Source organism: Electrophorus electricus, chromosome 20 (genome assembly GCF_041902795.1).
Source record: "Electrophorus electricus isolate QZ-2024a chromosome 20, ASM4190279v1, whole genome shotgun sequence".
Lineage (NCBI taxonomy): Eukaryota > Metazoa > Chordata > Actinopteri > Gymnotiformes > Gymnotidae > Electrophorus > Electrophorus electricus.
Genome location: NC_137516.1, coordinates 16,730,955 through 16,747,585, shown reverse-complemented (window position 1 = coordinate 16,747,585; position 16,631 = coordinate 16,730,955).

Sequence of the window (16,631 nt, the reverse complement as noted above, 5' to 3'; positions counted from 1 at the left end):
TTTAATGACATTTTGCACTATATTGGACTGTTTGCACTTGTGTAGCATGTCTCTTGCACTATTGTTTTTGTGTTGCACCATGGTCCTGGAGGAACATTGTCTCGTTTTTGTTGTGTAGTTGTATATAGCTGAAATGACAATAAAACCTCTTTGAACTTTGAACTAAGACATACAATGACTAAACTGCAGACTCAGTTTCTACTACAGTTTCTTCTTGTCTTCAGCTTCCTTTAGAGCAACCCAGTGTCACATCACCTGCAGTTTCAGGGTTTCTAGATGAACTCTGCCCTCTTCTGGAGGATATACAGAATTACTGTCTATCAAAAGAGAAACCATTTATCTTCACACAGTGCATAATACACTACCCACAGCATTGCTCTGAATTGCTAAATAGAGTCATATTATCACAGTTGCTCAGTCCTCGCTTCCATGGTTTCCCTGTCTTGTGTATTTTAGTTTCGTTTTCTCCACCCCTCGTTTGGTTTTCCACACCTGTTCCTTATTTCTAGTCTTGCTAAGTTCATCTATCTAAACCCTGTCTCATTCCCTGTGTTTTAGCTGTTCACTGTATGTTTGTAAGTAGAGCTGATTTGTGTGAATCTAAGCCCATGTGTTAAGTCTAGCCTTTGTATGTAATATCGTAGCCCTTGGATGTTATTCCTATTTATTTGTGTATCCTAGCCTCTTTGTTATAGCCTGCTTCCACTGTTTGCCTTTGTGTGCTTTTGGTTTATCATGTATCCCCGTAATCTCCATGTTGGTATACTGACCCTAGACTGCTCTGACGACTAAAACTTTGGATTTGCCCCTAATAAATCTCGTTCTTCTACGCACATGCGTCTGCCTCCTTACCACTCACCGTTACACATATGATTAGACATATGATAAAATGAATATGTAAGTAATAATTAGAATGTAGAAATCCTTTTATTACAATTGTAATTACGTATAACATGAAGTCAACAGTTGCACTAACACTTAGTGCTGGGTTAAAGTTTAATTGTTTCTCTTTAACAAGCATCAATAATCTATATATTCTTAATAAAGTGACCAGTAAATATAGAGCAAATGTATGCAGCAAGGTAAATGTTACTAATAGTAAGTGTATGTATATGTTCCACATGTTAATGACAAATTACTTTAACAATGTGTCAATGATGTTTCATACATTCATCAAATCTTAGTTGTGTCCCTGCACTACTAAAGCTCTCTTTGTGTGGGAAGAGGTTTTTGTACAGTGTAGCTGTGTTTCCCGTCACCGTGGGCCGCAGGGCACAGTAGTACATTGCAGAGTCTGATACTGCGGCAGAGGAGATGTTCAGCTGTAAATGGCTTTTGCTTCTTTCAATAACAGCATACAGACGAGGAAGATGAGAGGCTTTACTTTCTTCATGAAGCTGGATAGAAACTATAAACTCTGGTCTAGATGTGGGATACTGACGATACCACTGAAGAACATCACCAGTACTTGCACGGTAACTGCAGGAGAGAGTAACAAGATCAACCTCTGACACATGCTTTACTGGTTCAAGAGGCTTAATTTCCTGTGTTGACACTTCAGCTGGGAATGAAAAGGAAAATAAAGAATAGCATGTATAAAATCAGTTGATCTGTTTCAAACTGGAACATAGAAGGTTTTACCCAAATGTGAATAAATTTAAATCAAATGATGAATGTTTCTTATGTTTAATCAAAATGAAACTATGAAGATAAACTCACCTAAAAGTGTCACTAAGATAGAAAGTACAAAGAGCAACATGATGATGGAGATGTGAAGTGAATTAAAGCCAAAGCTGAATGGGATTCGTGATTTTCTACTTTGGTACAGAGCTCCACCCTTACACCACCTAGGATTGCTCATCACAATGTGATTCTGTCAAGTCCTGTCATGTTTCATTTCTGTCACATTGAAATAAAGCATGATGCTTTATGTGGAATCTTCCTAGCATGTGCTGCATTACAGTTGAAAACGTCACAAGGACATAAAGTGACTTTGAATATTTCAACCTTAATTTTTCAGATGGACAGCCAAATATTCTGAATATATCATACTTATTTAAACTTATGTCTGAAGTAGAAGGTTTTTGTAAAGTGTAGCTGGGTATCCTGTCACTGCAGGCTGCAGGGCACAGTAGTACAGTGCAGAGTCCGATACTGCAGCAGGGGAGACCAGCAGATGCACTATTTTGTGTTTTATCTTCACTTCAGCATCCGGATGTGGTAATCGGGGGGATCCATGTATTACAGTACTGAAAAGATCATCAACAAGTATTCTGGTCTGGATCCAGAATTCTGAAGATTTACCACTGAAGATTTTGTACATTGCCATCATACTTGTAGGAGAGAATAACTGGTTCAAATTCAAGTGCATGAACTCTTATTCTGTTGTTCAGTGGCGTCCCTGACTGAGACAAACCAGCTATAAAGACATTAAAAAAATTATTGCATTTAAAAATGTATTAATCACCTATCAGTGAAAAAGAATTTCCACTAAATCTAATTTATTTTTGGCATATTCAAATACATCTTTGCAAAGTCCATCACCTACAGATGCATGCATAAAACACAGCAAAATATTTTTGAGAGACCAATTTAGCTACACATACTTGTGATAAACAGAGCCAGAGAGCAGAGCAATGTACGTCATGGTGTTGATAGTGTAGACATAATGAGAGATGGGGATGGTGCTTTTCACCCAAGTACACCAGTCTCCTCCTACAGGTGTAAACTACTAGAAATAGAAAGGGAGGAAACTCTGGATTTATAATATTCCAGTTTTTTTGGAATGCACTGAATTGTCCTTTTTCCCCTCATGAAAATTGTAATCTACTCAAGGAGAGAACTCATAACTTTATTATTTAGTGTTATTTAGTACATGTAAACAAATCATGAAAACACCTACTGCCCAGAGTTCATCATTTCATCAGTTCATCAATTCTTAGCTAATCTGTGCACAGGAGCTTGCAGATACGGTTCTTCCCTGCAGCAGTGTGTGTGTGTGTGTGTGTGTGTGTGTGTGTGTGTGTGTGTGTGTAAGGGCTCTTTACTTTCATTTTAGCAAATCAAGTATGTTTATAAATATATGATTAGATGATGAGCAAAGCACATTCACATGCTAAGAAATTTATAGATAAAGAGTAAAAAAAATTTCATAGATGCTTTGGTAATAATGACTCCATACTGAGAGCACTCCTGCTCTGATTTCTGTAATTACTTTGTGACTGCATATTCTGCGTTATGATATCAGGTTCAAATGACAAAAGTGTGAAAAACCTCCTTTTGTCTAGACAAACCATTTACAATTACAATCTGACTGTACTCAGCAATTACTTAGGAGCTGAACTAAGAAAAGGCTTTTCCTCTGACCCCAAAAAAGGTTTCAAACCTGTTTTGTAGAAGAGTGTGAGCTATAGTATCAAATGCTGCAGTCAGAAGCATCAAAGAAACGTAACCTTGATCAGAGGATAATATAAAAGATAATTTGATAATTTTCAATAATGTTGTCTCTGTACCACCATGTGTATCTTTGACATAATTAATAACTGACATCATATCATTTTCCATTTGGCAGACACTCTTAATCGGAGGGACTTACAATTTCAACCATGATACATAGGTAGGCAAATGTCACATGAGGAATCTTGCCTGAGGGCTATTATAGGTACAGTATGATGTGACTGCACCTCATTCCCCACAGGAAAGGTGACCAAATATATTGTACTTACAGATATTACAGCAATTAAAAGCGTTTTTAGGAGAGAACAATTCAATTATGTTTAAAACACTGTAGGACCTCCTGCATCAGAGCTCCTATTCTCTCTAGATCGCTGGATTATAATTGTGATTAAAACTTTTGAGTGATGCGCGTGGCTACGTGTGACAGGAGTAATGATGAGGCCAAAGACCAATGATGTTGGTCTTTGGTTTAAGAAGATCTTTTGTACGCCTCAAAATTCATTCTGTGCACAACACCAGCCTTGTTACATGTGCATACCTGCCCAGCCAGCCCTGCTTTCATATGCCTTTGGCTTTATTCTCTAGCGCTAAATGAAATGCATTGAAGCAGTATTTAGTTTTCATGCTACACACAACCAGATGTTCCCCAAATGTAGATATTTTTCCAGATTAAATTTAGATTAAACCGTGTCTGCTGTCCTTTAGTGTAGCATTGCAGATTGTTGTTTTAATACAGTTTTAATTAATTTTATTTTAATCCAGTGTTCTGGTCTTATTTTTATGTTGTTATCTTCTTTAGTTTTTTTCTTTCCTGTGTAAAGCACATTTAATGCTCTCTAATATGAACATGTGCAATACTAACAGAGTATTGCCTTACAGTATCTCATTGTTGACATTGGAACAGCATTGACAGACCTGTGATAGTTGTTGAAATATCACCCCTGTTGGTGTACTGAGTTTTCTGAGATTTGTGACATTAGCTGGATTCACCTTGTAAAATGGGTAATATTTATCTTACTGTTACTAACATTACTCATTCAGATGTGCGAGGAGTACATTGTGTGCATTGTGCATAATTTATGTGCTACTGATGTACAATTTTGTTTATTTGCAACATAAAATATATAGGCAACATAAACATTTGTAATGCATAATGTTAATTCAAAAAAGAAAACCAGTGTTTCTGCAACATCTTTGCAAGTTTAAGAATGGTAGCTAATTTGAAAAAAAATCTTATACAAAATGGATTGCTTTTTGTACAACAAACTTAAGCTTCCTGTCACTGTGGGCTGCATGGCACAGTAGTACAGTGCAGAGTCTGATACTGCAGCGGAAGAGATGTTCAGATGCACACTGGTAGATTCTTTTCTGTGTGTGACAGATATTCCTGGAACTGGAGGGTTTGCCTCTGATATGGACCCTGAATATTCCAATATAAGGAACTGAGGAGGTAACTTCAAATACTGCCGATACCAGTGAAGACTACTCACATAACTGCTGTAATTACAAGACAGTATATTGTCACCCACGTTACAGTCACTACTGTATAAGGTGATTTCATCTGAACCACGGTAACCTGCCAGAGAAAATAGTATTATAAATTAGTGATGTATGTCTAACCCTGTGCTTTACACAAAAGTCTTACAAAATATTAGAAAAGTCTTTTAATTTTTCAAATGACTAATGACCAGGTTACAATTTACCTTCAATTGATGACAATAATATCAATATAAACACCAGCATGTTTAGCATACTACTCCGTCTGGATACCTTTGGGTTTAGTCTGCTAATGTGCAGCACTGTCTGAAGGGACGTGTCAGTTTAAATAATGAGAAACAAAACAAGGAACAGGTGAGTGAATCAATAAGTTGGTGATTTGGAGTGAGGCAGGAGTTTGCTATGATCCCAAACTGGAGTTTGTGTCCCTCCTGCTGGGAGACCAGCCAACCATGACAGAACCCCCCGAAGACGCTGCCAGCCTCCTAGAGCACGGCTCGCTCGGCCGACAAGGAACAGGCTTTGTAGGGTGCTCCCTGTGAAAGGAGGTGATCAGGTCGGGGTCCATTATCTGGGAGGCTGGTGTGCTGTATCTGGGAGGCCGGTGTGTAGTGAGGGTCCTGGCCACACTGCTAAAAGACTTCTCCTGTAAAAGTTAGCAAACCCTAGGAAGTGTTGCAACTTTCTACATGTCTGAGGTCTCCGACAGTCCTTTACTGCCTCTATTTTGGAAGGCTGCATTCTTACACTAGCCTCTCTTATGATATATCCTAGAAAGTTCACCTCCCTGCAGTGGAATTCACATTTCTTGCAGTATAGTTGGTTACATAAGAGGGTATGAAGCACCGCTCTTACGTCATGCCCATGTTGATTGAAGGAGGCGGAATAGATCAGGTTATCGTTGATATAAGTGATGACTGACCTAACCAAAAATTGCCTTAGTATTTCGTTTATGTACGCTTGAAACACCGAAGGCGCTGTGGCTAACCCATACGGCATGACTAGAAACTCGTATTGCACTGAGGACGTACTAAAGGCAGTTTTCCATTCGTCTCCTTTCCTGATTCTAATCAGGTTGTAAGCACAGCATCTAATTTTGTGAAATACCAAGCTCCCCTCAACTGTTCAAGCACAGCAGGAACCAGGGGAAGGGGATATGGGTACCTGACCAGTAGTTTATACAGTCCTTGGTAGTCTGCACACGGTGTCAAACTCACATCCTTCTTATTAACAAAGAACACGCTGGCAGAAGCTGGCAATATGAAGGGGCATATATAGCCCTGGGCAGTAGCCTCCTTGATATATTGTTCCATGTCATGGGTCTCTTCTTGAAAAAGGTGATAAATCCAACTCCTGGGGGAATAATCCCCTCCTTCAGGGTTATGGGACAATCTCCCTCCCGATGGGGAGGAAGCCATGTAGCCCTCGCTGAACTAAACACCTTAGCCAGTGAGTGATATTCTCGAGGAACGGTGGCGTCTTTAAGAGTGTCAGGATTCTCTATAGACGTGGACTGGACTGGTAGTGCAGAGTCAAAATAATCCAGATAATTCACAACAAATTGGCTCAATCAGAAATTCATAAAACATGTTTGATTTAGAATGGCCAAGTCAAAGTCCTGACTTCACTCTCACTGAAATACTTTGACCTGATTTGATAGGAGGATGTTTAAGCCATGGATCTGATTGGCTACAAAATGTATTCGGTTGAATCATTGTTAATAAAAGTGTTAAAACTGATAAAATGTTTTTTCACCATATGCAGGTGTTATCGTGTAATTCTTTGATGTGTTTTATTGGATGTGGTTGGGTCTGTGCAGCTTGAAAGCACATGCTGTGATGTTGTTTTTGTACAGCCTCTAAGAAACTTTGTATCACAGTGCATCACTCTAAGAGCACAGTAGTACAGAGCTGAATCTGCCAGACTTAGAGCGGTAACAGTGAGCTCAGTGGATGTTCTGGATGTAGTTGACTGAAATCGCAGGTCAGTATTATCGCTTGAAGTGTATGATCTTGCACCTTTACGCAGTATATACTGAGGTGCGCTGTTGGAGTGCTGTCGGTACCAGTAAAGCCAAACATTGTCACTATTTGAATCGTATGAGCAGCTAAGCTTTGCAGACTCTCTCTCTTTGCCGGTGATAATTAACTCCCGTTCATCTGGTCCAATTCGATCCTCACCAAGTACACCTACAGGAGAAATAGCATGGATTTTGGTATAGAATTTTGTATCATTTACATTGACCTCATTTCAGAAGAAATTCATTTCCAAATGACTTTCTGAAGTTCTTTCTATCTCCTTAGGAACTATTTTCTTATACTAATACAAATAGGCTTAAGCCCTCTATAGACCAGAATAAGTATAACATTCCAATATAGTTTCATTCACGTCAAATTAATAAGTAGATATATTTCACTTGTACAATTTATAATTGGCCTCACATACCTGATGCTATAACAAGAGTCAGTAGCAGTGCTCCCTCCATGTTGATTCTGCTCTTTGTGTTTCTGTGTGTTACAAACTCTACAGTGTGCACATGGTAAGCAGGAAGCCCCTTCCAGTATTATAGGTTGCTACAGTTAGAATGGAAGATGTTCATGTGTTTGATGCATTTTTAAAATTGACAACTGATTACATGCTAAGATCTCATTCCTGAGCTTTCTAGTGAGCAATAATGTTATATTTCAAATGATGGCTGTTATTAGGTGAAATGTATAAAATATTCCATTTCATTCTACTGTTTGATGGTTAGTTATGAGAATGACATTTTCTTAACAACTTAATATAAATATAAAAGAAAAAAGAATGGTATTGCAGAAAAAAATGAGAGGTTTTCAGAATGAGAACACTAATAGGTCCAGTTTTATGAGGCTGCTGTTTTTAAGTGTCAGGACATTATACACACCTCAGTAGTAGGAGGAAAGCCTGAGCTCTAGCTATTTTATAGAAATAAACTTGTTCATACCTAGAAATGCCAATAAGAGTTCATGGATAAAACTTCTATTACTACAAATTGCCTAGTGAGAACAGAGTGTCATCGCCCAGATTAACAAGGTCTACATCATACGTTGAGGAACCAAGACAATTCGGATGGAACAAACCATAGATGTATAAGGTTGGACAACATGAGCATAATGGATTGCTACTACAACAGCGTGCTCAATGGAAAAGTCTCTATGACATACATGAGGGAACTATGGATGAGGAGAAGACCTTCATCCACACTCACAGACAAGAAATTAGTTACATTAAATTCTCTAAGCAACTATATGATGACCCAACAACTACAGAGCTTTAATTTATGAACATACAGTCATACATATTTGATCTTATCTTCACAGTGGGAGTTTTTTGTACAACATTGCTGGGTTTCCTGTTACTGTGGGCGCCAGGGCACAGTAGTACAGTGCGGAGTTTGATATTGTAGCAAAGGAGATCAGCAGATCAACATGGCTTTGGTTTTTATCAAGGTTTACAGACATACCAGGAAGAACAGAGTCTCTGTCAGTTTGACTAGGGAGGATGTAATCTGTAAACTCTGGTCTAGATCTGGGATATCGGCGATACCACTGAAGAACATAATTAGTATCACTGACACTGTACTTGCAGGAGAGAGTAACAGGATCACCCTCTGAGACACATTTTACTGTTTCTAGTGGATCGATTTTCTGTGTTGAGATCTCCCCTGGGCAAAATAAAAATACAAAGAGAAATCTTTTGTAGACTTTCAAATCAACATTCAACAAAATTGTCACACAAAATAATTTGAATGTATATTGACTTATTTCTTGATTTCTGTACATGTATTATGTTAAAAAAGACTCACTTAAAAGAGACATTAGGTGAGAAAGTACAAAGAGCAGCATGATGATGGAGATGTGAAGTGAGTGAAAGCCGAAGCTGAATGGGATTCATATAGTTTACTACTGAGGGACAGAACTCCACCCTTACGCCGCCTCACGCTGCTCATCACAATGTGTTTCTCTCAAGTACCATTTGATCATTTTTGATATTGGTTATCCTTCACATTTGAAAATATACTAGTCAGAATAATGATGAAGAGAACTTTATAATCACCTTATAAAGCAGAAATAATGAAGATATACTTTTGAACTATATAAATACACTGTATGCATTTACTGATTTACATGGGAGCATACATATGAGGGATGTTGCATTTTGTTACATTTTTGCATTTTCAATTATTTTTTAATTTATGCATCATCCAGGCACTTTAATCTCTTTTTGGAAGTTGATCTTGAGCACATTTTAATTCAATTAAATCTGAAAGCATTCATGTCATTGACAAGGCCAAGCAGCAAAATGACTAAATGCCTTGAGACATCACATACGTTTATCCCTAGTCAGACAGTGTGTTGTAGTGCAGGACCCTTATTATTTTTTTCAAAAAGGATTTGTAGACTTTACAATTTACTACTTTTAAAGTTACTGTTTTAACTTGTGTGTAAACTCTGATCCTGTTTTGCTTATTTAAAGTATTTAAAGTGTTTTTTCTGTTTTTAAGTGAACAGTGTTTTTTTCTGCCAATGACTTCACTGATAGAATTTTTAAAGTAATGTGTGTCATACTAAAATATGCCTTTTTATCTTGTTGAACCACCAGAACCCTTTATTCCAGCTGTTACTATATCCAGTACCACCACTGTGGTTTAGATGTTCCTCAAGTTTAAAGCAACTATTACATGTATAAGTTTTGTAAAGGCTCTCAGTGACTTTATTTCACTGGGTGCATAGAGCACAATAGTAGAGAGCTGTGTCTGCCAGAGATAGTCCACTAAGGAGCAAGTTGCAGGAGGTCGAGCTTTCTCTCATAAGGCCCCTCAATGCTCCCAACCTGTTTGGGACTCAGACCCACTATTAATTTTAAATCTAAATTAAAACACATTTACATTACTTACAGTTAACTTCCTATGACATGCATTGTTTTGATTTACACTCTGTAAGGTGACATTCCATTACGTTTTCTCATGTTTTGCAGTAATTTTCTGACATGTTGTAGCTACCATCATTCACTGCACACATACACATGCACACTTACACCCTCTTCTCTATGGTTAGTCAGTTTTCTGTTTGTCTCTTTCCTTGAGCAGTTCCTGAGATTGATTTATTGATTGATGTTCCTGCACTAGATGGGACTCAGATACACTCATAATCATTGAATCCAGAAAGAACAACTTCTCTGCTCAAGAATCTACATTATTTCTTAACACAACTACCATATCACATGTTAGCAACACCATTTTAATATGTAATTTTAGAATACTGCCATCTGACATACACATGCTAATGTTAATACAATTTCCTTTGCTTTTTCTACAATTTGTTTTTTCTGTTTTGCTTCTCTGTTGTTGGTGGTGGCTGCTTCTTGTTTACTTTGTTTTTGTTGTGATGTTTAGTATCAACCAGGGGATGATGGGTTTGCCTGAGTGTTGATTTCTCTCAAAGTTTCCTCTTCCAATACTTAAGGAATGTATACATGCCACAGTTTTTTTGTTGTGCTTACTGGAGGCATGGACACAGACATCTGTAAAACTGCTTTGTGAAAATGTCTGCCATGGAAAACAGTAAATAAATGAATTTTGATTGCTTGGTCAATTGATCGAGTGACTGAATGGTAGGAACTGCACTCATTAATAGGGGTCTTGTCATCAGAAAAAAAGGTGGCTTGTAAACATAGCACAGCATCTAATAATAATAATAATAATAATACTAATAATAATCATTATTATTATTATTATTATTATTATTATTATTATTATTATTATTATTATTATTATTATTATTACATTATTATTATTATTACAAAAGTTAAACCGGATACAGTGGCCAGTGAGTGTATTCTAGCTGATTAAGTGATTGATGAATGTATGTTTCACAATATAAATGTCATGGTTAGTCCCTCCCAGCTTCCATGTTCCATGGTTTCCCTGTCATGTGTGTTTTGGTTCCATTCCTTAGTTTTGTTTTCTCCACCCCTCGTTTGGTTTTCCAAGCCTGTCATTACTTTCACCTGTTCCTCATTTCTAGTCTTGTGCAGTTCATGTATTTAAACCCTGTCTTGTGCTCTGTGTCTAGGTTGTTCATTGAATGTTTGTTTGGGTGTGTTAGAAACCCGGGTCTGTTTTTTTGAAGCCTTTGTTTGTTAGCCCGTATGTTATATAAAAAGTTTGTTTTTCCGTACCTCCGTGTTATTTTCTAGTCTCTGTTGTAGCCTGATTCCCCTGTTTGCCTTCGTGTGCTTTGCTTTAGTTTATCATGTGTCCTAGTACTCTATGTATTGGTTCTATGACCCTGCACTGCTCCAACAACTACAACTCTGTATTTGTCCCTAATAAATCTCGCTTTTCTCCACACGTGCATCCGCCTCCTTACTGCTCACAGTTACAATAAATTAAATTGTTTCTATTACTTTTCAGTGTAAGTTAATTTAGATATTTTTGATTAAAATCTTACTGGTAGGATTATTTTTTTTTGTTTTGTTTTTTTTAACATAGAATGAATGCAATTTTTCAAACCTGAGGACATGACCTTTGACCCGAGGACATCACATTGACAGATGGAAAGTGGGTACTTGTCTTGGTAAATATGTCCATGACTGTGCCCCGGCTAAAGCTACAAAAAATTGCATTTAGACTGTTATGCTAATTTACCTGTCCATCAGAAAACAGGCAACTAAATATGATCTTCCATTTTTCAAAACTGGAATTTATAATCTTCTCAATATAAAATGGCTAACTACCACATCTTCCAACCAAGCAGTCCCTTCAACATAAAAGTGCTAGAGGCACTGTCAATGTTTGGTTTGCTCATTCTGGACTACTGTAAAAAAAAATGTAGCCAACGTCTCTGTTGGAGGATGGAGGAGTACCATTGTAAAGAAAACCAGGAGGTAATCACAATATTTAAATAATCCTCACCAAAATTATTAAATGGGTATGATTTGTAGACTGAACACAGGTTACTTCCTATTTTAAGTAAATGTCAAAGTACATGGTGCTTGCAATTTACTCAGATTAATCTTCCCCCAGTGTGCATTCATAACATTCATGTAAACTGCTCTGCACCTGCAATTGACCTTCTGAATCAAATGTTGATTTAACAAAGAAGAGTTTGTTGTGAGAGATCACAAACAAACAAACAAAAACACACACACCCTCCTATGCACACATACATTAAATTGGTGTGCGTAGAGGGGAGGACTGGAATACAGAGAGGTTATGATATCCACTCACTGTGAGAAACACATTCATATAGATACTCCACATACACATTGTAGATACTCCAGATACACATCCATATAGATACTCCACATACACATCCGTCACATCCATATACAGGACTGGGATATTAACAACACCACTGTACTGTAGACTGTTCCTGCACATAATATAGTTTAGTTAAGAATAAAGAAAATATGTTGGCATCACTTTATTAAATACTGTGTCATTGGCTTAATGATGACATAGCAGTAACAACACTGAATATTAATATGAAGATAATCAATAACACTTGGCATGGAACTTAGGAATGAGAGTAAGTTGGGAACTATCGAAATCCTGACCTATCAATGAACACCAGAATTAAGTCGCTTTTTTCAATTCTTGCAGGTGTTACCAGATGCTTATAATGGGTTTCCTTTTTTGTAACCAGCTGTGGTTTGATGTACAAATACAAAGGAGATTGTCTAGTATTGTTTTTGTACCATCTCTCAGAGACTTTGCATCAGTGGCCCCTACTCTAAGAGCACAGTAGTAAAGAGCTGAATCTGCCAAAGTTTGGTTTTATAATAATGAGTTCAGTGGAGGTTCTGGAAAATGGTTGACTGGAACCGAGCAGGTGGGGAAGACCCATACTGACTCTCTGACTGAGCACCTTTCCACACTAAAAACTGAGGTGCTTGGTGAGGATCTTCTCTGTACCAGTAAAGCGCAACATATTCACTGCTTAATTCATATGTACAGCTGAATGTTACAGACTCTTTCTCTGCAATATTCAAGATTTCTTCTTTTGGTTCAATTTGGTCTTCACAAAATATACCTGTTAATGAAATTTAAAAGATCATATTTTACAGTTCTAACAATTTTCATTGAATAGATTATATGATTGTGTTTGTGTATTTCTTCTTTAAACTTTCTATTTCAAATCTAATACTAGGGTGAGAATGAATGGTGTTCTTGCCATGTTGAGTAAAATTCCTTGTTTTTTTGTGTTTGTTTGTTTTTTTTACATTGTGTTGCTGTAAGTCTCTAATGAGAGACTGTAGAAATGTACTCCTGTAAGGACCTTTTTTTGTGACATCATATCCGGCAGTCACAATATGCTTTGAAGTAAATTCGTATTCTATAACACCAGGAGCTCCTTATTGGCTCTTGGTGCCTTGTATTTGCATATTTACCTTCTACATGTGTGTTGGTCCCTGTCACTACTTTCGTGTGTGTGTGTGTGTGTGTGTGTGTGTGCATGTGCCTGTGTGTGCGCGTGCGTGTGTGTGTGTGTGTGTGTGAGTGAGTGAGGGAGTGAGAGTGAGTGAGTGAATGAGTGTGAACCCGTATTTTCCCATGTCTTTGTGTCCCAGTCAAATATTGCACATTGTTCGACTGTAAGTGCCAGTGACCTGTAACAGAATCCTCAGAATCTTTTGGTCCAGTTCCTCCTCACTTGAACTTCCCACACTGATTTCACGTTGGTGGTTTGTGTATCCAGTTGATGCTGTATCTTCTGGAGGTTGAGGCAAATATCTGTGTAATATAACCAGATCTCTAAGTATCTTAACATTTAGCGTAACTATCCCTGATGTTGTAATACCTGAAAATTCTGATTTGCCCTACTTTGTTTGAAATATCTCATGAGATACTGTTTACTCATGAGGTCTATTTTTTGCACCTGCAGGTGTTGCCACTAACTGTTTTTGAATAAAATATTAGAAGGTGTGATAAAGGATATCTTTCTTCTTCTGTGGTTTAAGTAGCTTTATCTTTGTAGAAGGTTTTGTACAGCTTGTGTGGGACTTTGTATCACTGGGCCAACTACTCTGAGAACACAGTAGTACAGAGCTGTATCTGTGAGCAGTAGTCCACTGGTAGTAAGTTCAATAGAGCTTTCTGTTGTTGTTGCCTCAAGCCAGTGGTCAGCAGGAGTGCTCTTCTGACCCTTCTAGGACTTTGCACCTTGATGCAGTAAATATTGTGGTGCTATCTTACCTGTCCTGTCCTGTCTGTACCAATACAGAGAAATGTAAGTGCTGGTTGACTCATATGAACATGTGAAAGTCACAGTTTTAGTTTCTTCCTTTACAATGTTTGTGTCTTCCTTGCTTGGGCCAATCGTATCTGCATACACACCTGTATTATGGAAGAGTGGAAAGAAAAAATGTATGAAAAAACTATATTTAAACAGATTTAGAAGGTAAATAAAGACATTACCATCTGCATGTTCAATGACATGAATATTAGTTTTGCAATAACCATGAATGACCTGATGCCACAGTGACTGTCAGTAGTATGTATCTCCACATGTGCAGTAGGCTGTATAGCTGAGCCATTTTGGAGCACAGCTCTGTGAGGATTCTTTGTGTAATAGTGATGTATGTTCTGAGCACTTCACCTGAGGAAATATGTCCCTGGAAACCCACACAGGATGTGCATCTGTTACACCACGACTTTCTCATTCTAGACCAACCACAGTAAATGTAAACTGAACCCCAGTATACTGTTTTTCACTGAGCCACTGAAGGTCAATGAGATAATGACACTTGTCCTTGCATGTATATATAAGCCATCATATAGACATGAAGACTGTGTGGATTTATAAGACTCTATTTTGTGGTTCTCATAGTTTCATTATGGCATTTTATATTATTCAAGAATTGTGAGGTCGTATTGCTCAGATGGACATTGAAGTAAAGGATGTTTTCTCCTCTGAAAGTGCTAAAGATTTGTGGTTCATACACTGACTAATCCAGCTGGGCTTAGTGATTCCTCTGTTTGATGTTTCAAAGTGGACATTAGAGCACAGTAGTACACAGCAGAGTCAATCACATGCATCTTCTGAATCCTCAAAGGAACAGAACTGGATTTGGAATCCAGATTTTCACTAAATTTTGCTTTAATCTCAAGTTCGGTGTGCCCTTGTCCGAATGTTAAGTTCATTAGAACAAACTTTGGAAATCCATTCCTCTGTTGCTTGTACCAGAGGAGACATGGTGATTGATCTTCAGTGTTGTACTCGCACTTTAAAACTGCTGCATCTCCTTCAATGGCAGTCAGTAATTCCTCAGATTGTTCAATATAGTCAGATCCCCTGCAGACTGAAAAACTAAGAAGTGTTAACTGCAGCAAAAGAATGACTACAGTAATGCAATTGGTCCTCTTTTCTAACCATTCACTTCAGTGTTCAACTCTCTTACCAGAAAGAAAATTGTACTAACGTATACTGCTTTTAGTCCAGTATTCTATTGCTAAGAATATGAAAATTAGCTCAGTGTTTTTGCTCTGAAAACGTTGTCTTGATTTGCACTGTTTCTTAGGAGCCCGACCTCTGAGCCAATAGTCAGCTGCCCTCCTGTAATTCTCAATTCACTATTGCCCTCTTGTGTTGATCAAGCACATTGTCCTAGTTCAACAAATTTGGACAGACCATTATACAATTGTAGAAAGTATTGAATTTCTTTAACATTTTGGAGCTTCCAAATATATCATCAGACACATATGTCACACATGTAGACATTCAGAAATTCAGGAACAGCATTCTGAACAGCATTCACAGTACAGTAGTACACTGCAGAGTTTCTGGATCTTCAGTGACTTGAGGAATTAAATTAATTTGCTGAGGTGTCAACATGAGTATCAAATCTTTCTCTGCTAAATCTTTTTGACTTTTACCAACACTGAATCTTTACAGTGTGATCTGAAAGACATTGTCATGTTTTTGTTCAAAAGTATTTCTCTACATCTAAAGCATAAATACAGTTTGAATGGCTACATGTTCTACAGAATTTTCATTCAAACGCGTTACAAACTAGATAAATAACAACATAACAATTTAACAACATTAGTTGCTCTTCTTCAAGAATATTTGCAGTGAAGTGTGAGCATGAAATACATTTTAAAGGGTTCATGCATAAACTATAAATTTTTAAATAAACTAATTAGTATCTCATATCTTTCTAATTCTTATGTAAAGTTCTTATTGAACTTTCATTCTAACACAGTACTGATTTAAAAATTAATTCTATTAGAATATATGTATTTATTATTTTAAATAGTTAACTAAAAATAGTTAAATAGTTTAAAAATCTGAATATATTATTTGTGGTATCTAAGTTTAACGTTTAAATTTGACAAAAACAACTTTCTTTTTTTAGAAAATCCTTAGTTCTCTTCATACAATGGCTTTAATTTTCTTCTTGCATTAAAGCAAATCAATACATTTATTCACATCTCCACAGGTTTTTGTATAGTGTAGCTGGGTTTCCTCTCACTGTGGGCTGCATGGCACAGTAGTACAGTGCAGAGTCTGATACTGCAGCAGAGGAGATCTGCAGATCCACACGCTTGACACTCTTATGAAGGTGACCAGACAGACGAGGATCAGAATCAGATGTTTGATTTTCTCGATATTCCGCCACTAAAACAATGAACTGAGGCTTTGAATTGGAAT